General features: G+C 58.4%; 1 protein-coding gene across 2 annotated transcripts in view; it reads right to left on the reverse strand.

Annotated features, from left to right (window-relative positions):
* The window catches only part of CBFA2T3 (CBFA2/RUNX1 partner transcriptional co-repressor 3), an 83558-nt gene that overhangs the window by 55924 nt on the left and 5187 nt on the right, over positions 1 to 22447 (reverse strand). The window lies entirely within an intron of this gene.

Genomic DNA, 22447 nt, shown 5'->3' on the forward strand with positions numbered 1-22447 from the left:
CTGAGCCCTGCCCACCGGGGCGAGCTAGGCAGAGGAAGCTGGTGGGAACACAGTGCAAGGCTCGGGGGGGGGGGGGGGGGGGGAGGGCACCATTGTCCCATCCTGGCCTGCCCACTGGGGCGAGCTAGGCAGAGAAAGCTGGTGGGAACACAGTGCAAGGCTCAGGGTGGGGGCACGACTGTCAAATCCTGGTTGCCACCCCCAGGGGCACTGCTCCGGGGTCTGTCAGCTGGGTCACCAACTAGCCACGTGGCCCCCACCAGTCCCTTGACCTCCTGGGCCTCTGTCCTTGTGGAAATGAGGGTTGTGGTGAAGGATTACTTGGAACACAAATGTCTGGCATCTCCCATCCCCTGGCTTTCAGAATGTGATCAGGTGTGGACCCCTCCTGTCCTGGGGGAAGAGCAAAGGGTCCTGAACCCGTGTCACAAAAGAACGTGGATTTAAAAGCAAGTGTTCCAGACTTCATACATCAGTGTTTAATCATACCGGCTCCCTTACTTCATGGACTCTGAGGCACCACAGATATTAAGACTCACCATCATTTTAAGTGCCACTAAGCAAAGAGAACACTCGCCGTTATGATCCTAAGATGCCTCTAGATTTCAGATGTGTTAACATGCCACCAGTGGGCCAGGTGGAGCATTGAGCATCAAACAGACAGCCTGAAGCCAGCCTCAGGGGCTTTCGGCCAGGCCGACGGACAGGTGGACTGATGGACAGGCACGAGATTCTCACAGAGCATTAGCAGAAGCTGGGTCCAGCCTGGGCTCTGCTGCACCTTGACCCCTACAAACAGCACATCGTTGTCAGTTCTTTGTGTTAAATTAGCAATTGCAGGAGCTTCCCTGGTGGTCCGGTGGGTAGACTCCGCGCTCCCAATGCAGGGGACCAGGGTTCGATCCCTGGTCGGGGAACTGGATCCTGCACGCATGCTGCAACTAAGACTCCGCATGCCGCAACTAAGACCCAGTGCAGCCAAATAAATAAATAGATAGATAAATATTAAAAAAATTATCAGTTGCATTGTCACTGATTTAAACAGGGTGCTGAACACCACTGGAGACGTGACAGATCCCAAAACACCAAGAATAAAACTGCAATCATTAGAGACCACGCTCAGGTCCCGAGCCAGTCCAAAGGCTCCCGTGTCCCCACCTGGGAGGACTGAGGCCTGTGGTGACTGGGTCAGACGGACGGCCAGGCCAGTCTGGCCACATCACAGTCATGGTGAGTCACTGCAGGAGCTGCCACATTGAGGAGGGCTTGCTGGGGGCAGGCACTGAGCTGAGCACAAGCTCTGCATTTTCCCACTTAGTTCTCACCTATCTGCCAGGCAGAGGCTACTGGAACCCCCATTTTACAGGTGGAGGGACTGAGGCTCCGACTGGCTGCATGGCCACACAGACCCACACGGGTGGAGGCTGAATGCCCACGCTGCCGCTACACTTTGGGCTCCCTTTTGCCTCCCATGGGCTGGTTTCTCACTCTGGAGATGGCCCAGGAACAACCCTTGGGTCTTTGGCAGAGCTGGAGTCCCACCAGGCCAACTCGGCCTGGGCGTGCAGACCACCAGCCACTGCAGACCACTTGTCTTTAAAAATAATTCTGAGGGACATCCCTGTTGGTCCAGTGGGTAAGACCCCGCACTCCCAATGCAGGGGGCCTGGGTTCGATCTCTGGTTGGGGAACTAGATCCTGTATGCATATCGCAACTAAGAGTCTGCATGCCGCAACTAAGAGCTGGCACAGCCTAAATAAATATTAAAAAACAATAATTCTGAGGGATGGTGGACTTCCTCAAACACGTATCTGTTATATGTAAAAATCTTCGGCAGAAGTTTAAATTAGCTGCCAAGATATAAAATCTGACATATTGTTAAATATGAATATTTCGAAATAAAAGGGTGGCTGATGGGCTAGAAGTGATAGCGTTTTGATAGGCATCACGGTCCATTTAAAAATACGCGAACAAACTCTTAACATCTGAATTTTCACCAGGTCCCTAGCTGACACAATGAGCTTTTAGATACAACACCAAAAACCTGATCCATGAAAGAAAAATTGGATAAGTGGACTTCATTAAAATTTTAAAACTTCTGCTCTGTGAAAGACACTAAGAGAATGAAAAGACAAGCCACAGAACGGGAGAAGATGTTCGCAAGTCACATACCTGATAAAGAACTGTTATCTAAAATATATAGGGACTTCCCTGGGGGTCTAGTGGTAAAGAATCTGCCTTCCAATGCAGGGGGCGCGGGTTCGATCCGTGGTCAGGGAAGATCCCACATGCCGTGGAGCAACTGAGCCCGCACACCACAACTACTGAGCTCGCGTGCCTCGACTAGAGCCCACGTGGAGAAGCCCACGCACTGCAGCGAAAGAGCCCACGTGCCTCGACAAAGATCCCGCGTGCTACAACTAAGACCCAACACAGCCAAAAATAAATAATAAATCTTTTAAAAAATATATGTATATAAAGCCTCCTCTCTGACACCTGAATTTTCACACAGCTCCTTCCCCCCTCACCGTATATTTCCATTCCACCCAATAGAATTTTGTCCTAACGTATTTAGATTCCCCTATCACACAGAACTCTGTAAAAACGTTGGAATAACAAGATTTTAAACATTCTCGCGTGTTCCAGTTTGTCATCTGGATCGGGTTATCATGATAATTACTGGTAGTATGCAGCTGATACAAACCATGTGAATTTATTACACAGTTTGAGAATTATTAAACATAAAAGGTAAATTTTTATTAGAAATATCTCTCCTAAAAAGAGGGATGGACAGATTGTGTGGAGTAGTTTGTGTATCCTTCCATACATATTACTTATTGCCAGGAAAAGACAAAGTTCCACATTAATCCCATTCCTGTCGTGGGTTTTTAATGTGAAAGTGTGAGAAACCCCAATCACACAAGTAAATAGATCAGGATCAGAGGCTGATGTGCCCTAGTGATATCACCGTGGCCTCCTTCCATCAGTTTTCTGCCCCGAACCCCGGGGTGACCAGTCACAAGAGCGATTCTTAAGGACTGTCAGTTGCCAAGTCCATAGGCCTCCTTCAGTTTTGTGGCAAAGACTGGAAATGGCTCGAACTGCAAGAAACTGTGTTCGCTGCAAGTGGGGAGGCGGAGAGGCGGAGAGGAGGCGTTGTGGTAAGTGAGAGAGGGATGGCTACGCAGGGGAAGCTGGGAAAAGGGGCTGCACCCGGGCCCAGGTGGGCGGCACCCTGCCCTGGCCATCAGCCACCTGTGTGGGCATCAGCGTCTGGGGCTTTGAGTCGACCACGAGGGCAGGGAAAGGACCCTGAGCAGAGAGAGTCCTGGGCTCCAGTGTGAAGCCCCCCCCCCAGCCCTGGGGGCATCTCTTGGTTCCCCCCAGCTCCTCACACAAGACTGGTCCTCCCACCCCAATCCAGGGATGGCTCCTCCTGCAGAAGGGGAGGCCCACCCAGAGCCCCAGGCAGAGACACACTAGCAGGGCTGAGCGGGAGGTCCGTGAGGTCACCCTGTCCACCTGGCTTCAGGGCTGCAGAGTAAGACTCTGCAGGGAGTACACTGCCCCAGAGGACAGGCAGGGAAGGCAGGTGCGGCTGCATCGGGGGCAGAAGTGCCTTCCTTTGTCCTCACAAAGGCAGCTCTGCCTGTCACCAAGGGGCCCCGTCAACCAGCTCTGAAATACCTTCTTGGTGTGTCTACGGGGAAGCCTGCCTTCCTGGGCCTCTGGCCCCCCACCCACCCCTCACCCCTCTTCCTCCTCACCGGCTCAGCCACCACTTGGTGTAGGTCTCCATTCTAAACATCCCCGCGAGAGCTGCTCCAGGGTACCGCTCAGCCCTGGACCCTGCCCAGCCAGCCACAGTCCATCTGCAGGTTCAGAAAGTGGCTCGTTCCTGGCTCAGAAGTGGGCATGTGATCCCACTCCAGCCAGTGGGATGTGCGGAGAGGGGGTTCTGGAGAATTTTCTGGCTCCCACATGCCTAGAGGAAGCTTCTGTGTCCTTGCTTCTGTGGCTACCCCATGGCCAGCACCCTGAGGAGGACGCTGATGCGGGGCAGGGCGGGGGGAGATGGACGGAAAGGGTGGGGGCCCCTCAGAGCATTGTTGAGCTGCTGAATCCCACCATGAAACCCACCCATGCTTCTGAACTGCTGGTTCAATAATACATGTCCTACTGTTCGAGCTGGTTTTAGCTGAGTCTGTTTCTTGCAACCGAAAGCGTTCTGACTATATGCCTTCCTTTCCGGAGGCTCTTGATTGCAGCCATCTGAGGGCGGCTGCAGGTTATCACTCTTGACGCACAGGGTCTCAAATTTAATATACATCAGAATCACCTGGAGCGATTGTGAAAATGAAGGCTCCTGGGATGGGGACCTGGCAAGTACTGAGGTACAGAATTTAACGGGCACCAAAGAAACCCTCAGTATACAAGATAAATCCCATTTTAACCCAATATTTTAAAATATTAGAATAAATGACAGAAATCCATATGAGCAAAGTATCAAAACTTTAAATAAAGACGGGATTGCCATTACTGATTTCTCCTTTGGGGTCGGGCTCCACAGCCGGGCTCTGCCTGGCTCCTTCCCCTGGGATTAGAAGGGCTGGGAGGCCCAGGAGCCTGCATTACACAGTCATCACTCTGCCCTTTCCTCCACGTGATTCTGGGGAGGGTAAGGCCGCCTTGTGGGAAACAGGACCCCAAATCGTGACTCAGGTCACTCACAGGCAGGCTCCCCCTGGTGCTCAGGCCAGCCCTTCAGGTGGAGTCAGCCCGGCAGGTGGGCAGGCTGAACGTCCTACCTGGATTCTGGGAATGGGAAACAGCCGCTGGGAAATGCTTTGTTCTGGGGCAGGATGTGAACAAGTGGCCGGCACTGTCTTATTTGGTCCTCCCAGAGTTCGGTCAAGGCCAGAAGGCGGGGCAGTGGAGTGGAAGTGAGACCCGGAGGGAGGGAACCAGCAAAAGCCACCGTCCACCCAGGGCTGGAGAGGCGGGAGGACACGGATTTATGCAGCAGCTCCCGTCCCTTCCGGTGGGGCTGCTCCAGGGACCCTCGCTCCCCGCCTGCGTCCTCCCCTGCGATGGCGGTGGTGCCGGGGGAACACAGGTGAGAGTAGCGGGGTCTGGTGGTCGCGAGCCAGCAGGTGCGCCCGGAAGTGGGGGCAACGGCATGTGGGCGCGGCATGGGAGTGGGAGGGGACTAGGGGCGTGGGTGGGGATTAAGAATATGGGCGGGGCTGGGAGTGGGCGGGGTGTGGGTGTGGGCGCGGCCCTAGTAGGGACTGAGGATCTGGGCGGAGCGCCAGGACAGCGGCCAGCTAGGCAGAGCCTGGACAGAGGCCGCCAGGCTGGACTCCCTATCCCTCCGTGGGGCTCCCTCCACCTGGCCCAGGGCTCCTCAGAATCCTGGAGTCCTGGGACATGCCTCTGGGGGCTCCCAAACCTTGACTCCAGGTCATTTGTTTTTACCTACACCGAAGCTTTGTCAGGAATCGGGATGACGGTCACGTTGTGAGAATTGTGAAGTCAGGTTCTCTGGGCAAAGCCGTTAAATATCCTGTGTGCAAAGCCAGGCAGCTAAAATCCCAGTTCCAGGCTGGGCCAAATGCAGCCCCGGCCAGGTGTTCTCAGAGGAGCTCTCCTGTGGCGGGGGAGCAGCCACCTGGCGTCCCACCTGCGCAGGGGCGGTGCTAGGTGCTTCAGACACGCTCTCATCCAAACCCCGAAACAACCCCGGGGCAGGTAATGATCCACCTTCCTGCACATGAGGAAACCCAGGCCCAGAGAGACCAAGAACCCACAGAGGGTGGTGGCGCGGGGGGTCCCAGAGGTTCTCCCAGCACCCCAGCCCGGGCGCCTCTTGGCTGCACGGCGCTGCCAGCCCTACGCTGCTCGCTTCCGCCCTGCAATCTGGCCGGTCACACCCTGCCACCTCCTGGCCCACCCATCTACCAGCCTGTCCACGCCTTGGGGGACGGTCACAGGAAAGGAGGCCGCGGAAGGGCAGCCCATCTGCCTTCCAGATTGCAGGGAGGAACCAAGGCGGCGGCTCTCGAGGGCTGGGCGCCGCTGGGGGGCCCAGGGAGACTCAGATGTGGCTCAGGGCCCGGGGTGGCAGAGCTGCGGCAGTGGAGGCACGGTGCCCGTGGGGACCGGACATGGTCACAGCGGTAGTTTGCTCCCTGCACCCAGTTCTCTGAGGGATTCTCGGTGAAGTCAGGAAAGGAAGGTTTCCACAGACTTTCACTCACCTAAGTGCCCTAGACTCCAAGGCTGTGGGAAACACGGACCCTCACTGGTGATCACAGGACCGTGGGCTAAAAAGCCACATATGCTCCCCACCTGGAGAAATGGCCACACTTAAAAGTGAAGATGTCCAGTGTGGGTGAGTGACATTTCCCCACGGGGCATTTCAGCAGTACTTGCTGAGAGCTGTAAACAGATCCAGCAATTCCTACACTCAGGTTTATCTACCAGAGGATGCTTCTTACAGCCTTACGTGTTTCTTTCTTAAACATCACAGGGCAACAGTGAACGTCAGAAGTGGCACAAAGCCCAGCCCAAAGACGTAGCTGGGTGAACACTAAATACCTAAGGAAGGGACCGTGGGGGACCTCATGCTCTGTGGGCAGGTGGAGAGTAGAGAACGGGGGTGTGGAGGTGGGAGCAGGGGGTGTAGCAAAGGACTGTAGCGCCATATGCGAAAATTGCCACAAAGGAGTAGAGAATACAGACGTACAGAGTAAAAATGGGCAAAGGATGTGCGCACGTAATAATTGCCTACACCTTCAGGGTTTTCCTGCAAAACTTCCCCTGAGCACTAGATCCATTTCCTAGGTTCTGGTGATAATAAAACGATAGTGGCGGTCACTGTAGTGGGGCATCCGCCCTGCGCTGGGGAGCCGCTGGTGTCACAGTCCACCTGCTGCCCCCTCTCGGCGCCTGTACCCAGGCCCACCCTCCATAGGGAACACCCCGGCCCTCCTGTGAGCTCACGAGGCGCCTGTCTTTCCGTCATTGCACATACAGCGTGTTTACCTGTGGTTTACCTGTTCCCTAGTCTCCCTCCCCCGGGGCAGGGCATGTCTGTCTGTTCACCACCGAGTCCCCAGGGCCTCAGGTGGCCTACACCCTCAATGAGTATTTGTTGAGTGGCTGCATGGCCTCATTTAAGCTTCATGCAACTCTCTGAGAGGTTTCATTATCCTCATTTTATTTTATCTTCGCCTTCCTTTCTCTTATCTGCATGTTTGGATTTATCATTTTATTCTTGCTTTCTTAAGTAAGGGAAGATAGCAGTTAGTTTTGAAAGTGCACTTGCAGTGCACGTTCAGGGTAGCTGCTCTGGTGCCAGGCCTGTGGCTTCTCAGTCCCGGCTCCGGTCACAGGCTGCTCCCCGGCAGCAGGGTGGCATCCGGCTCGGAAGCCTGGGGGCAGCACTGATTGGGCCACGAGGAGGGCATGTGACCCGGCTGGGTCAATCACAATCCTTCCCTGGAATTTTTTGAACTGGACCAGAGAAGGGGAGCTTTCTTTTTGCTCTGCTCAGGGGGCGCCCCCAGAGCTGCTGGGGGCCGTCTGCTCTGAGAGGTGGAGAGGGCCTGCCCTGAGCATGTGCTGGCTGCACCAGGGTCCCTGAAGCCAGTCCCACCCTATCCTTCCTGGAGCCTGTTACTTGAACCAACACATCAGGGTCCTTCCTGAGCTCCAGGGCAGGGTTTCTATCACCTGCAAGCATAGTACCCTGACTACATGCCCCGGCAACTCCACCGTGCACACGGGGAACTCGGCCTGGGGCAGCTGTGGGCAGCCGAGCTCTGTGCGTGAGAACGATGAGAACAGCCTGCCTGCTGCGGCGCCACAACCAGGGCAGGCCCAGATGGACCGTCCCAAGCCCACATGCATCTCCCACTCTGACGGGCCGTTTATTATCCCTGGAGCAGGGGCACCCCCCAGGCCTTCTCCTGCAGGGGACCTGCAGAGCACCCGGCAAGACAGATCTGGTGCTGTCACTCCCGCCTGAGAAAAAGTCTGCCCCTCAGGTACATGCAGCTCCTCCTACCCGGAAACTCCTGCCCTAAGCCCCTCTCCACCTCAGGAATCTGTCAAGAGGCCTTTCCCATACTGCCCTCCCCGAACCTGGGGGAGATGCCCTCCTGCACCCTCGTCATGGCCCCATCACAGCTGCTCACGTGTCCCAGGAGGTAGGGGACCCCTTGATGCATGGCCATGGCTTCCTGCCCCCACCTGTCCTGGGGTACAAGTGTCCAGGACCCACACACAGGCTCTGCAGAGACTGATTTACCGTGTCTGCTCTAGAATGAGTGGCTGATGGAGGGCCATCCTCACCCACAAAGAAAAGCCCACCTGCTCCTCATTTGTGCCTCAAATATTCCTCGAACACCGCCCTCCCCACCCCCACCACGCGCCCAGGGGCACTAAAAGAGGATGAGGCACCAGGCGGGGAAGGTGGGTCCTAGGGTCCCCCCACCAGGCTCCCTGGATCCCCTTTTGTCCTCCCTGTCCCTTAATGTGTCCACAGTGTGGCCGGGGGCACCCTCAGCATCCTCTCAGCCCATGACCCTCAACAGAGGGCACAGAGAAAGCCCTCGCTGCCTGGGAGGGGAGGCTGGGAGGCGGGACACACAGGTGAACAGACCTCGGAGCTCACCAGGCCGCCCAATAATTTCACAGACAGGGAAATGGACGGAGCCTCAGAGAGGGGGCCCTTCTCAGTTCTGGGACTGCGGGGGTCCTTTTCCTGCCAAGAGGCCCGGTTTGTTCGGGGGCAGGGAGCCCGCCCAGCAGGGGTGTGGCCGCTCGGGGCTGGTGTGGGAGCAGCTCTGAGGCTGGACGGAGGAAGAGCCAGGTCTGCCCTGGTGCCATGGGAGAAGCTGTGCTCTCCTGACAGGTACTAGGGGACATTGTCCCCTCCTCCCTGCCTTGCCTGGGCAGCCGTAAGACAAAGGTGGCCACGCCTGGTCCCCCAAAGTCAGCCCCACCCCCTCCTCTTGTGTAAGAGATGCAACCCCGGCTTGCACAGAAGACAAACCCACGCCAGAGGATGCGCCACTGCAGCCGCACTTCCGTGCGGGGCCACGCTAGCTGGGGGCTGATGAGCCGCCCAAGCAAGCATGCAGGGCGCTGACCGGTGCCCCCCAGTCCTTCCCAGATGCGCCACCCACAGCCCGCTCTTGACACCCCTGTTCAGGGTTGGCAGAGCTCCAGAAACGGCCGCCCTCCCACCCACACCCTCGTGTCTGGACATGGTAGGGTGACAGGGAGGGTGCTGAGGACGTACGCAGGATCTGAACGCGGTGCTGTGTGAGGAACACGGACGCTTGCGGTGGGGAGGACGATGGAGAAGGTGACAGTCACCTCCCGCCCGCGCGGGGCACTTCACCCAGATCCCCCATGGAATCCTCATGCCAGGCCCAGGTGGCTGTCCTCATCCAAGCCGAGGCCCAGAGAGGGGCGGTGACTCGCTGAGACCCACAGCGTGTAGGTGGTGGGGCTGGGTTTCCCCCAGGCTGCCTCACAGTCCAAACGATGGAATATGATTCGCCAGAAAGAGAAATGAGGTCTTAATTCGTGCTACAACGTGGATGAGCCTTGAAAACATCACGCTAAGAGGCCAGACACAAAGGCTGCGTTTCACACGATCCCATTTATGTGAACCAGCCGGAACTGGCAGCTCTAGGAGACAGGAAGAGACCGGGGCAGGGTGGGGTGTGACTGCTAAGGGCACAGGGTTTCTTTTAGGAGAGATGAACGTGTTCTAAAATTAGGCAGTGATGACGGTTGCAGCTCTGTGAACAGACTAAAAACCACTGAAATTGGACATGTTACATGAGTGAATTGTATGCTCTGTGAGTTATCTCAAGAAAGCTGTTTTCAAATCAAAGCAGACCCAGAACGGAGGCACCTTCTGAACAGCACGCACCGCCCCGGCTCCTAGGGACAAGGGGCCGGCGGAGGGCGGAGGGCGGGGGCCGAGGCCCCTCGGCCAGGCCGCCGTGGGTCTGGAGGCTCGGGGAAGGCAGGTCAGTGCGGCCGGGCTGTCCGGAGAGGCAGGCACGTAGGAGGAAGACCTAAAATAACTCTCAGAACCTGAAACTCCAGGCAGAAGTTGAGGGTGGTGTGGTCACGGCGAATGGGGAACTGATCTGCTCGCGGAGGGAAAGGAGAAGTTTTATTTGGGGGACGTCAGGGTGAGGCGGCGGAGGTGGCGAAGAAAGGATTCTGACGTGGAGACACTCATGTTTCCAGTGCCCTTAGGCATCACGCACTTTGGTGGAAGGAGCCCGCGAGAGGAGAGGGAGAAGTTCCGTCCCCAGATCAGAGACCAAGGCCTGCGGCAGGCGGAGAGCCCAGCGCGGGGGTGTCCCACCGCCCGCTGCTGCCCTTGGAGGGGCCCTGCAGACCCCCGGGCCCACTGGGCTCCTCTCTGAGCCCCACCACCCCCGGCCCCGCCAGGTGCTCATTTGTGAGCTGAGAGCTGCTCCCGGCAGCACCCAGGGCTGGGGACACGAGGTCCTCCTGGCGTCTGAGTTCCAGCAGGCCCTGGAGGACCAGAGCACGAGGGGGGCCCACCCTTCCCCATTGATAAAGGGGGTGGGGAGAGGCTCTGTGCAGGGCGTCAAGGGCACACAGCAGGTGCTGTGACCACTGACGGGCTCTGAGGGGTACGGCCGCCTCCCCTTCGGGGCAGCGGGCTCAGAGCCACCCTGGCAGTTGACGTGGGTTTGTGCGGAGGGGCCTGAGGGGAGGCTCGTGGGCTGGGGCAGTCCCCTGGGGGGGGGTCGTCATGGGACGGCAGCCCCCAGCTCCAGGGGCCCGGAGGTCTCGAAGGGAAGGTGAGGACAGAGGCAGGAGGAGCGTGGACCTGCTGCCCCTGTCTAGCTCAGGCGCAGGAGAGATGCTCTGGAAGTCGGTGGACACGAGGCTGTGACCGGCAGAGGCCAGGACGGGGAGCAAGACGGAGGGAAACTGAGAGCAGGAGAGGGGAATAGGGGAGAAGGGTCCCAGGGATGTTCGGAGTCTCCTCTTTCCTCCCTGCCGCTTGGAAAAGTGATGGAGAGAAAATGGGGAGAGGGAAACGCTGGTGTCCAGGACCCTGGTGGGGAAAGGCTGGATCTTTGTTTAAAAAGACCAGTCGAGGGACTTCCCTGGTGGTTCAATGGTTAAGACTTCGCCTTCCACTGCGGGGGGTACAGGTTTGATCCCTGGTCAGGGAGCTAGGATCCCATATGTTTTGTGGCCAAAAAACCAAAAAACATAAAACAGAAGCAACATCGTAACAAATTCAGTAAAGACTTTAAAAAATTAAAATAAATTAAAATAAAGAGACCAGTCAATTTCCCGCGAAGATGAGCCCGTTGGCCCCTCGGAGGGATAGATGCCTGCAGACGTGAGAGCCGACCCTTCGGGTCCCCGTCCCAGCTCCCACCGCCTGAGCTCAGGAGGCCCTGCAGACAAGGCAGGAGAGCAGTGATTTCCCAGCCCGGGTTTTGGACAGTGCGGTCTCCCCCTCCCCCTCCAAGTTCAGCAGGGATGGCCACTTGTGAAATGGCCCCGTGGGGCCGTGGCCGGTTGGATGGACCTTGGGCGCAGAGGTTCTTTGAAAACAGCAGAGAAGTTGTGAAATTAGAAGCCAGAAAGTCCTGGTTTGGGAAGGAGCTTCAGAAGTGGGGACCGGACCCCCCATCCTGGGCGTAACCAGAAGTCTGCCGACTGGGGCTTCTACAGAAGCCTTGCTTTCTTTATAAGAAGGGGCTGGTCCAGTTTTTGTCCTCTGCACCTTCTCTTTTCCTCTTTTTTCCTGCTCGGGAGGCAGATGTGATGCCTGAAAGTGACACAGCCACTTTGCAGCTAGGAAGCCACAAGTAAGAGGAGGGAGGACAGAAAGAGTAAACTAGCCTGTGTCCCGGACGGCTGACCAGCCTCCACGGCCTGCCTCTGAGTTTTTGTTACAAGGACAAAGACACACAAACCCTGTCGTACTGCTGTTAGGTTTTCTGCTATTTGCAGCTGAACACAATCCTTTTGGAGACAGGGTTCGAATCCTTCATGGATGGGCTTGCCAGATTTAGAAAACAAAAATACAGATGCTCGGTTAAATTTCAACTTCAGATAAGCAGTGAATAATTTTCCGCACGAGTGTGTCCCAGGCAGTATTTGGGACATACTTATACTAAAATATTGTTGTTTATGTGAAATGTGAACTTTCATGGACGAAGTAACAGAACCCAGAGAGGTTGCACATCTTGTCCGAGGTCTCGTCCCGAGCAAGCGGTGGAGCACAGGCCGTGTCCTCCGGCTCCGGGGCCTCTAGGGCTTCCTAAACCCTGCCTTAATGATGCGCAAAGGAGGCTCAGAAGAGCCACGTGACTCACCGCCCAGGACAAAGCAATCGAGCTAAGAGTGGCCCGAAGACAAGAGCCGTGCAGAAAGCGACGGTCGGTGGTGGTGGAAGCTTCTGCTCCAGTTGGATGCTGTCATGACATTTTAATTCCATTTGACAAAAGTACCAGCCGGGGATGGGAGACAGTAGCTCCCCATGGACAGTGTGCGACCACCGGCCAGGGCTGGCCCCAGGAGCACCGTGCTGTGAAGGATGCTGAGGCCTCCTCTGCGCTCAGCAGAAAGGCACAGGCTCCCAGGACCCACGTGTCAGCGGTGGCATTCACTGGGTCCCGAGGAGCGTCGTTACTCTCAGCATCTCCTTTGGTCCTGGGGGCGCTTGGCACCCCCCAGTGCGGGCGTCCGCAGAGCCTGATGTTACAACAGGAAGCACGGCCCCTGCCCCAGCCCCTGGCAAGCCCAAATCTGCGTCCATCCCTGTGGAGTGGCCTCTCGTGGACCTTTCGTGTGAGTGGCGTCGTATAATACACGGCCTTTTGGGTCCGGCTTCTTTCAGTGAGTATGTTTCCAGGGTTCATCCAAGCTTCTAGCCACTCAGCCATTCTGCAGATTCTCTCTCTCAGCTGACGTTTCTCCAGCACCTGATGTGCCATGCTCTGTTCTGGGGGGGAATGACCAGGAGAACCACAGACCCTGGAGAGAACAGCCTCCCGGTAATCCAGAAAGTAGAGCTCGGGCCCCATGGGCAGGGAGCCGGCAGGAGGTGAGGCGGGGGCGGCAGCAGGACTGGGGTCGAGGCCCGGCCCCCGCGCAGAGGTTGGAGGGGTCCCCATCTCTCACCGTGAGGGGGGCAGTTGGCTTGCAGCAGTACCTGCAGAAAGAAGCGGGGTTCTGTCTTCCAACGAAAGAGAACCAAGAGCCTTCCGGCCCCCCAAGCCCTGGCCGGTGCGGCGGGCAGGCTGCTCTGGTCTGTGGCCAGGGTCTTCCTAACGGGCGTGTGTCAAGACTCTCCAGGTAGCTGGGCAAGAGAGCTTGAAGGAATCCTGGGGTCCTCAACTTCCGGCTTGTTCCAGCAGGAAACGAGGCCTGTGGTCTGCCCGTTCTTCCCTCCTCTCCTGTCCTGACCCTCCTCTCCTGCAGGCTGAACCCATCTCAGTGCTTTGCCTCAGGGTATAAGGACCCAGCGAGTCTCCGGGCCTCCCCTGCCTTCGTCTGATGGAAACACCTGTCCCAAATGAGTGACAAGGCAGAGGGCCACCGGTGTCCTCACGTCCAGCCAGGCTGCCAAGGTCAGTGGGCCTCCTGGAACACGCCTGGGTGTCTTTCTATTGATGCTGATTGGGTCCCAGACGCTGTAAAGTAGGTGTTAACTTGCAGGAAACAGACAAGTTGCAGACCGTTTCTGCTCAGCAGAGAAGACTGTGCTTCATGACTGTGTTTAGGGGTCTCGGGGCGGCGTTCTCTCTTTTTGGGTTGGAAAATTGCTGTGTCCTCCCTCGAGTCCCCTTTGCCACCTGGCTGGCTACCTCAGCAATGAGGGAGACATGTCTCTGACACGTGCTTGCTACACTTTCATAGAAGAACCATGTTTATAGCTTTTTGAGAGGTTTGCTTTAACTTACCTTCCTGCCTTCCTGCTGTCTTTCTTTTCTCCCCGTCCATCTATTCATCCACCCACCCACACCCATCCATCTGCCATCCATCCATTTACACCAGAAGTGGAATTCCAAAGTGAGACAGTTGAGTCATTAATAACATGCTTATTTGAATTAAAGCTGACAGTGTCAGTCTGGGTCCTGACAATTTGGTTTTGTGGCAACATTTCCACTAGTCAAGGTACTAAACCTGCAGCCTCGGGGTTGCCATGAAAATAGGTCCCAAGCACGTGTGCAACATAAAAGATACGATACGCTGGACCATTTGACCTTTGACTGTTTGAACCACAATGTCTAGATGTTTTGAACTGGCCCATCACCACCATCACCCACAGTCCTATGTCCCCCATTGGTTTAGAAGGATATTTGTGAACCCATATACAGGCCCCTTTGTCCCTGTCCATTAAAGTAAAAGGCTTTTGCTTTACTTTCCCAGGCCTGCCCAAGCCTCAAAAGCCTGGCTCAAGAGCGAATGATTACAGGGACTTCCTTGGCAGAGCAGTGGTTAAGAATCTGCCCGTCAATGCGGGGGACACGGGTTCGATCCCTGGTCTGGGAGGATCCCACGTGCTGTGGAGCAACTAAGCCTGTGTGCCACGGCCGCTGAGCCTGCGCTCTAGAGCCCGTGAGCACAACTACTGAAGCCCGCGCACCTAGAGCCCGTGCTCCGCAACAAGAGAAACCGCCATGAGAAGCCCGCGCACCGCAACGAAGAGTAGCCCCCGCTCGCCTCAACTAGAGAAAGCCCGGGCGCAGCAACAAAGACGCAACGCAGCCATAAATAAACTAATTAATTAATTAATAATTTAAAAAAAGAGTGAATGATTACAAAATGTGAAGATGTAGAAACAAAGAATACCTGTTGGGCAGGAAATTGGTTATAGTTTAGACTCTAAACCAGCCACAGAGCAGAACCACTGAACTCCCAGTCCCTGGAAGATCTGGATAAAGGCCTGATGCACATTCCTAAGTTGTTTTTACAGGAAGCCGACCCCCACGAGGTGAAAACTGATGACCACAAGCACGTAGACCCCAGACCGGTTGAAACCAGAAGGTTGGTGATGCTTGAAATTTCACCTTGATGCCAACCAATCCAAGAGTTGTGCGTGAGCTACTCAGACACCCTGCATCCCCCTCCCTCACACGACCTTTAAAACCCCTTCCCTGAGAGTCATGGGGGGGTTCGGGTCTTTTGAACATGAGCTGCCCATTCTCCTTGCTTGGCACCTGTAATAAACGCTGTACTTTCCTTCATCACAGTGCAGCATCAGATCAGCTCTGCCGCGCACGGGCAAGCAGACCCAGGTTCAGTTCAGTAACGTTGGCAGCTGGACGCCCACCCGGGGCTCAAGGCCTGTTTCCTACCGAGCAGGCAGGGTGCCTGCAGGGTGGGGAGTCTGGGAAACTGGCGTGTGCCTCTGTGCACTGCTCACTCCGAACGTCTCACGGGGGGTGTTAAGGTTAGCCCTTCTTGTGTCCAGCTAACTGTCACCTTCCAAAACTTCTCTAGTGGCCCCGGGCCCCTGTTATCCACCAAAAAGCAGCAGCCCAGGGTCAGGTGTGACTGAGCCCAGTAAGGCCGCTTTGTAAGAAATATCACCTTAAAGGGGGGTTGATTTTTCAAAAAAATTTTAGGGGACATGCCAGCCAAAAGTAATAAAAATCCCCTGAGCCACCGGCTTGGAGGGTAGGCTCTGGCATCCAGCACATGGCAGGCCCGTTTCCCACCAGCCACGGTGTCGGGGCTGCAGGACCTCTCCCTCCAGGGAGCAGGGAGAGCTCGGTGACACGCCACTATTATTACAGCAGCCCCCGCCAGGCCCCCACTGCCCCCCTGGGCCCCAATCCGGCTGCTCTGACCCCGTCCTGCCTGCACCAGCCCAGCTGCCCACCCTCTGCAGCCAGTGCCACCTGTCACACGTTCCTGGCCTCGCTGAGGGGTGGACGGGGATGTGTGCTCGGCAGCTCGGTCTCCTGACCCCTCCAGGACAGGCCGAGGCCCCCTCTGTGCAGTGCTGTGCAGGGGTGGGGACCGGGGGCAGGGGTGGAGGCTCAGGCAGCCAACAGGCAGGCACAAAAGTCCCCTCAGCCGCCTCTTCCTTCTAGCATCGTGGAGGGGCTGCTGAGAGCCCCGTTTCTGGCTTTCTGAAGAGGAGCGGGGTTTCCCAGCTTGGAGGCCTCCGGCCCGCTGGCCCACACACGCCAGGACTTTCCACCACCCAGGCCTCAGGTCGAAGGTCTGGAGCGGGGCTAGAGTCAGGGAGGGGATGGTGCAGAGCGAGGGGGCCATACAGCGACTGGCCTCTCCCCCTGCTCGTCACAGCTGGACTCCCCACCACAGCCTCACCCGGGATGACTCTGAGTCCACGTTCAGAAAGGGTCGGACTAGGTCGAGCTGAGGCCAGCCCAGGTGCCAGTGCCTCGCCCCCGCCCACACTAGTTTCAGTGAACTGGGCCTCCCCAAGAGCCATAGGGAGATTTCATGACCTCCAGAAACACCCCACATGACTCTGGACACGTGGCTGTCGAAAGGCCTTTCTCAACGGGAGCCAGGTGGGGTCTCCTTGAGGTCCTACCCTCCCACTGCCCGGGCTCGTGGGGACTCATGGGGCCGCAGGGCAACACGGGCAGCGCCTGCACGGATCCAGTGTTATGTGTCATCGTGGAGAGAAAACAGAAAATTGCAAAAGACGCACAGAACGTGATCCTCCCGTGTAACAATTTAAAACAGAAAATCGCAACGTACCTGGGAAAGACACACACAGATAAAAACAGTCCTTTGGACGGTTCCACAGGTGGGCGGCTCCCAGGGCTGCCGCGTGACACCGTCCGCATTTTACACGTGATGACATGGGTCCGAGTTTGGGGACCTCGCAGGGCACCCTGAGCTGGGTCCAGGCCCAGCAGCCTGGCTTTCAGGGATTTCTGATCCCGTCTCGCTGCTGCAGCAGGGGCAGGGGGCACTGGATCTACGACGATTCCTTTTTAAGAAGAAGTGGTGATGGGGGAGCAGACTCCGGAGCGAAGCCGCAGCTTGCCCGTCTGACTTGGGATGGGGCTTTCCTGGCCTGGGCGAATTCTGTCACGATTTAAATGAAAGGTGGGCCAGGAGACAACGGGATGCTAGGAGCAGGCAGCGCGTCGGAGGCCCAGCTGCGGGCAACGACCAGACCTGTCCCTTCTGTCTCCTGTTTCCTGTGGGCTCGGCGGTCCGTCCAGTAGGAAATGGACATGAGCCGCGGGCGAAGTGTTTCACATTCTGTCAGCCAGGGCAACCGGCTTTAATGCTACGTTCTGGTAAATCTGATCTACCTGGAATGTCATCACCCTCACACGTATTCAAGTTGAAGATCACCCAGGTCCTTCGCATCCTGCTTTTGCCCAAAGACTTTGGAATCCTGCGCCAGGGTGGCTCAGGCTGGACGGGCAGCCCCAGGGGGTGGCAGAGCCTCGGGGCCGCTGGGCCTCTTCTGCGCGGAGGGTGAGGGGCAGGTGGTGACCTGAGGCCCAGTTGTCGCGGCGACGGGTGAGAAGCGCAGTCTGGACCGCGGGCGTTTGCCTGAAGGAGAGGCAGCTCGGCGGGGCAGGGCTGCAGGACCGGGTCCAGCTGTCTCTGGGTCCCCGCGGGAGGGAGGGAAGCACCTGGCAGTTTCGGTTTCCACAGGAAGCCGTCTGCTCCCATGTCCCCTCAAGCCAGCTGTGCTCTCTGCCCTGCAGCTCCGGGTGGCAGCACCCGCCCGGAGAGCCCCCCAGGTGGGGACAGCCCCTTGCACCGCAGACTAGGAAGCCCCGATTGAGGGGCCAGGGCCAAGCAGAGCCTCTCGACCGGCCTCCTGAGCCCCGGAGGACTTCAGGGTGGGACACCTGGGGGCCGTGAATGGGAGCGATACTGTTCTGACTTGCATTTTTTGTCACCTGCTTTTAGGATGTCGGGTCCTGACCCTGGGTCTAGAAAGTGCTGTGGTGGTGGAGGGGTGGGAACGAGTCTGATGTCTGCGTGTCCATCTATCCAGGGCTGGGGGTACATCAAGGCAATACCCCCCTCCTGAGAAACAGGAAGGGAGAGGCAGGGGCCGGGTGCCCTGAGCCTCCAGGGGGAGGATGTCTCCTGTCCTGAGGCCCTGAGGCAGGAGTGGGCGTGCGGCCAGCACAGGCAGCGTCCTGGGGAGGTAGGCCCAGGGACCCCTCGGCAAACTGTGACCTCTCTGAGCTCCAGGGTCTGGGTGTTGGGGTCCCGTGTCCGGGCCGGCCACTCTGCTCAGAGTGAGGCTGGAACCTTAGATCTTTTCTCTTAATAAGAGGACCCAGCTGTGGGAAGACCCCCGCCGCCCCAGCCCCGGAGCTCAGCAGAGGGGACCCGTCTCTGAGGAGGCCCCATCGAGTTGGCCTGAGGTGCGAGGGTCCCAGCACCCCTCTTGACTGTCTCCCCTCCCACCGCGCTGCCCCCTCCCAGGCCCTGTGAGGTCGGGGCTTTCCACACACTCAAAATGCACCCCAATTTGGGAGGGAAGTAGGAAGCGCTGGGAGCCCGAGGGCGGGTGAATCCCCAGTTACTTCCACGGGGCTCCCTCTTCACCCCTGTGAGGGCCCTTGGCCGGGGAGCGGGTGCAGGCAGGGGGTCGCAGCCAGGATCCGAGGGGGGGTGAGAAAGGCAGGCCTGGACCTGGGGAGGGCTAGGTAGGTGCCGGGGTTCTCCCCCACCATCCTCCAGCCTTTCGGGGGCTGGATGCCACCCCCATGTCACAGACAAGGTGACAGGCCTGCTGGGTCCCGGGGTGAGTGACGGAGCTGGCTTCCAGCCCAGCCCTCCCCTCCCGGCCATGATCTGGTCCAACCGGCTGCCCTTGCCACGAGCAAAGTGAGATCGGGGAAGCCAGGCTACGCAGACCCCTCCTGTCCCTCTCGGGTCTCCTGGCCCTGCACCTCATGTCCCTCCCCTGCAGCATCTGTGAAGCTCCACAGGCCCAGGGAAGGGACATGGCCAGCGTGAGGGCCAGGCCCTCGGTGCCCCCTCTGCCTAGGCCCAGGGCAGCTTGTACACTGGCCATGTCTCTAGGGCGAGGATGGGCCACCTGCAAGGCCTCACCCTCTGCCCCCTGACGTGTGCACCTTCGTACCACGGCCCCTCTAGGCTGTGAGCCCCACGGAGCAGGTGGCCGGACGCTGCTTCCTCTCAGGAAGGGACCCGTTTCTGCACCCGTGGAGTGAAAGCCGCACCCAGAGGCCACACCCTCCACGAGACCTCGGCAGCACCGACTGGGCCCTCAGAAGGCCCGAGCGCTTCAGCGCGGGGTATTAGCCTCGGGCAGGCCCGGCCCACTTTTCCAAAGGTTTCAGAGCAGCAGGCAGCACAGGGCTTCGCCCCGAGGGCCAGGCCGGGCGGTGGCTCTGCGGGCATCAGCTGGGGCAGCGCTCGATCCAGGTGTCATCTGGGGCGCCAGATGGCACCTGCCTTGGGCTCCCTAGTGCAGAGCCAGCAGACGCACTGTAGGCTCTCAGAGGGTTCAGCTAAGGGTCTGGGCTGCTGGGTGCAGCTCCCACATGGGGAATGATGGGTGCAAAAGGGGTCCCTTTCCTGAGGCCCTACCTCAACTGCGTTTCCTCCCAGGGAGGGCGCTGGGCAGACAGGGAGGCCCCAGCCCTGCTAGTGACTTGCTGTGTGACCTTGGGCAGGTTTCCTGACCCTTCTGATTTGTCTTCATCTGTACAGCCAGGCCAATGATGCCTTTGAAGGGTTACTGGGAAGAAGCCGTGCCCAGGGCCAGGAAGGCATCTGGAATGGAGTGGCCAGTCCCCTCTGCCCGCTTGTCCAAGGCCTGCGGCCTGTTCTTAGGGAACAACCTCGGAGGACCCTCCTGTGTTGCTACTGTCGCTGCCCCGGGGGCTGCATCCGAGGTCACGGCCTACTCAGGGAGCCTCTGCTGCCCAAGGAGCAGGCCTCCTGTGCACAACTCACCCGTCACCCAAGGATTGCCCAGCTCCTGGCAGTGCCACCTGAGCCCTCCCGCCCAGAGCAGAGGGGCCGCCTGCCGGCTCAGGAGCTGGGGGAGGGGTGTGTGCATGCCCAGGCCCCTGACCCAGGCCCCAGGGCCAGGTAGGCGAGGGTACAAACGCCCCACCAGGGTCCTGTGGCCAAGTGGGCACTGGGACAGGGGGCAGTTCCTCCATGCCTGGGACGGAGGACTTCAGCAGGTCAGTGTTTCCAAGGCAACGGAACCCGCTGGGATGGCCGGAGGTGCTTGCCCCTTCCTCCAGTCAGCATCACCCTCTGGCCCGCTGGCCCTTCCCAGCCCCCTCCCCGGTCCTTTCCCGGAAGTGCTGTCTAGGGTGGGGAGCAAGCGGGCTATGGACCAGGGAGCTGTCACCAGACAGCAAACCTGCCAGCATCCTGGTCTTGGATGGCCAGCCTCCTCTTCTGCAAGAAATAAATGTCTGCTCTTTATAAACCACCCCACCTGGGGCGTCCTGTGACTGCAGCCTGTGGCCTTGGCAGTCACATCCCCTCTCTGGGCCCTGTGTCCCCCTGTAGAGGACGCGGTGAGAGAAGATGGGAGGGCAGGTGGTCTGGTACCCTCCATGCCTCAGGCTGCAGGGGAGGGGACCCTGGTGCCCATGGAGAGGCCCTGGGGCAGGGAGGGGTTGAGAGGGGCCGCTAGGCCCGGGTCCAACTCTGAGCCCCGGCCCTGCTTGCTGTGTGACCCCTGGCAGTCTGCCCCCATCTCTGGGCCTCAGGTCCTGTCTGACAGTGGCTGTGATGGCAAATCTAGAATTTGGAGACCAATGCAGCCACTCCCCACAGCCCCTGTGCTGGTCAGCAGGCTTGTTGTGTGCGGGGTGGTCAAGTCATCTGGACATGGGATGCATTCACCTCCCAGTGCCGGGCTCTGGGCGCTGAGTGCGCCATGGCAAGCAGGCAGAGGAGCCAGCACGGGAGGGGGGGACGGGATGATGAAGAGGTACGTAACCTGAGCCACCCCCTTGTCAGAGGGAACAATAAATGAAGGAGAAAACAGCAGGAGAGGAGGACTGAGTGCACGTGTGCTGGGGGAGGGGAGGGTAACCGGAGCAAAGACTTGAAGGGAGGCACCGGAGGTGGGGGACAGGACGCGGGGCGGGGGAACCCGCCCCCCCAGGGCGTGCACACAGGCTAGAGGTGATCTCACTTGTCTTTTTTTGGGCTCACTCTTGCAAACGGCAGAATAACAAAGTGACTCCCCAGAGCCCCAGGAGAAGAGCCTGTCAACCCTCCCCACCCCGCCCCCAGAAGACCTTTGGATGGGGTCTCCACGGAGGCCACCTCCATCCTGGGCTGCACTCTGACGGTCACCACCCAGCCCAGGGTGTTTGCCGGCACTGGCTGTGCCAGTGTGACCTAGGTGGGATTTAACGATGGGAATTTCATTAGCACCACTGCAGCGTCACCTCTGGCCCCATCACAGAGTCCAGGGGAGGCCCCTCTTTGCCCTGGCCTCTCCCTCCTCCACTGAAGTCACGGAAGTGAAGGTGTGAGAGGTTAGCACCAGTGCCTTTCTTCTCAGTCAAGACGCTTCAAGAAGTGAAAGTCTCTGCCTTCTCCCGCCGCCCCCGCAGGACCACTTCCTTCAGGAAGCTGGCCTGGATTGCACCCTGTCCCCTGGGCATCACCCCGCCCTGCGGCTCTGTCTTCTGAGGCTCAGTTTTGCTGTCTGATGGGTGGGGAGGACACGGGTGGCCAGTGTCCTCCTGCTGGCTGCCCCCAGAAGTCTTGCCCCACAGGCCTGTGCGATAGGGACAGCATGGAAACTGCGGGTCTCAGGGAAAGAACGCTCCACATTTACCCCGGGGCAGGGGGGTTAGGGAGCCCCCCTCTTCCCAGGACCTGGTGGGGAGTGGAATCCTCTCTCCCCAGACTTGTTCTGGGTCCTGACACAGGACGTGGGGGGATGGGGACTCAGTCCAGAGCCTCCGTCTGCCCCAGAGCTGCACCCCTGCTCCTCTGCTCTGTGCCCTGGAGGCTGGCCCGGGACCGGTCAGGCCCAGGAGATGTGGGGTGGGGAAGGAGGACGTGGGTGTTTGCCCTGCCGTCCACTCTCCGGGGCTCAGCCCACTCCACTCGTCTCCTGGCCCCTCGCAGCTCCCTCCCCTTTTCCCCTCTCACCCCTCAGGTCAGGCTGTATCGGCCCCCAGACTCCTGTGCTGACCTGGCCGCTCTGTTTGACCTGTGTAAGAGGTTCCTCATCACACAGTCCACACTCGTTGCCCGGCGGTCGTGCTAGCAGTTTCCTGCCAGGACCAACTGATCTGGCAGGGTGTCTAGGGCCCGCTTTCCACCCGAAATAGGCCCCCACTCCATCGGTCCTGCAGGGTCAGCAGAGCCGGGTTCAATCACACCTCTGCTCTCGCCTGCTGTGTGCCCCTCAGAACCTCGGTATTTTCTTCT

The sequence above is a fragment of the Phocoena sinus genome, chromosome 19, assembly GCF_008692025.1.
Source record: "Phocoena sinus isolate mPhoSin1 chromosome 19, mPhoSin1.pri, whole genome shotgun sequence".
Taxonomy (NCBI): domain Eukaryota; kingdom Metazoa; phylum Chordata; class Mammalia; order Artiodactyla; family Phocoenidae; genus Phocoena; species Phocoena sinus.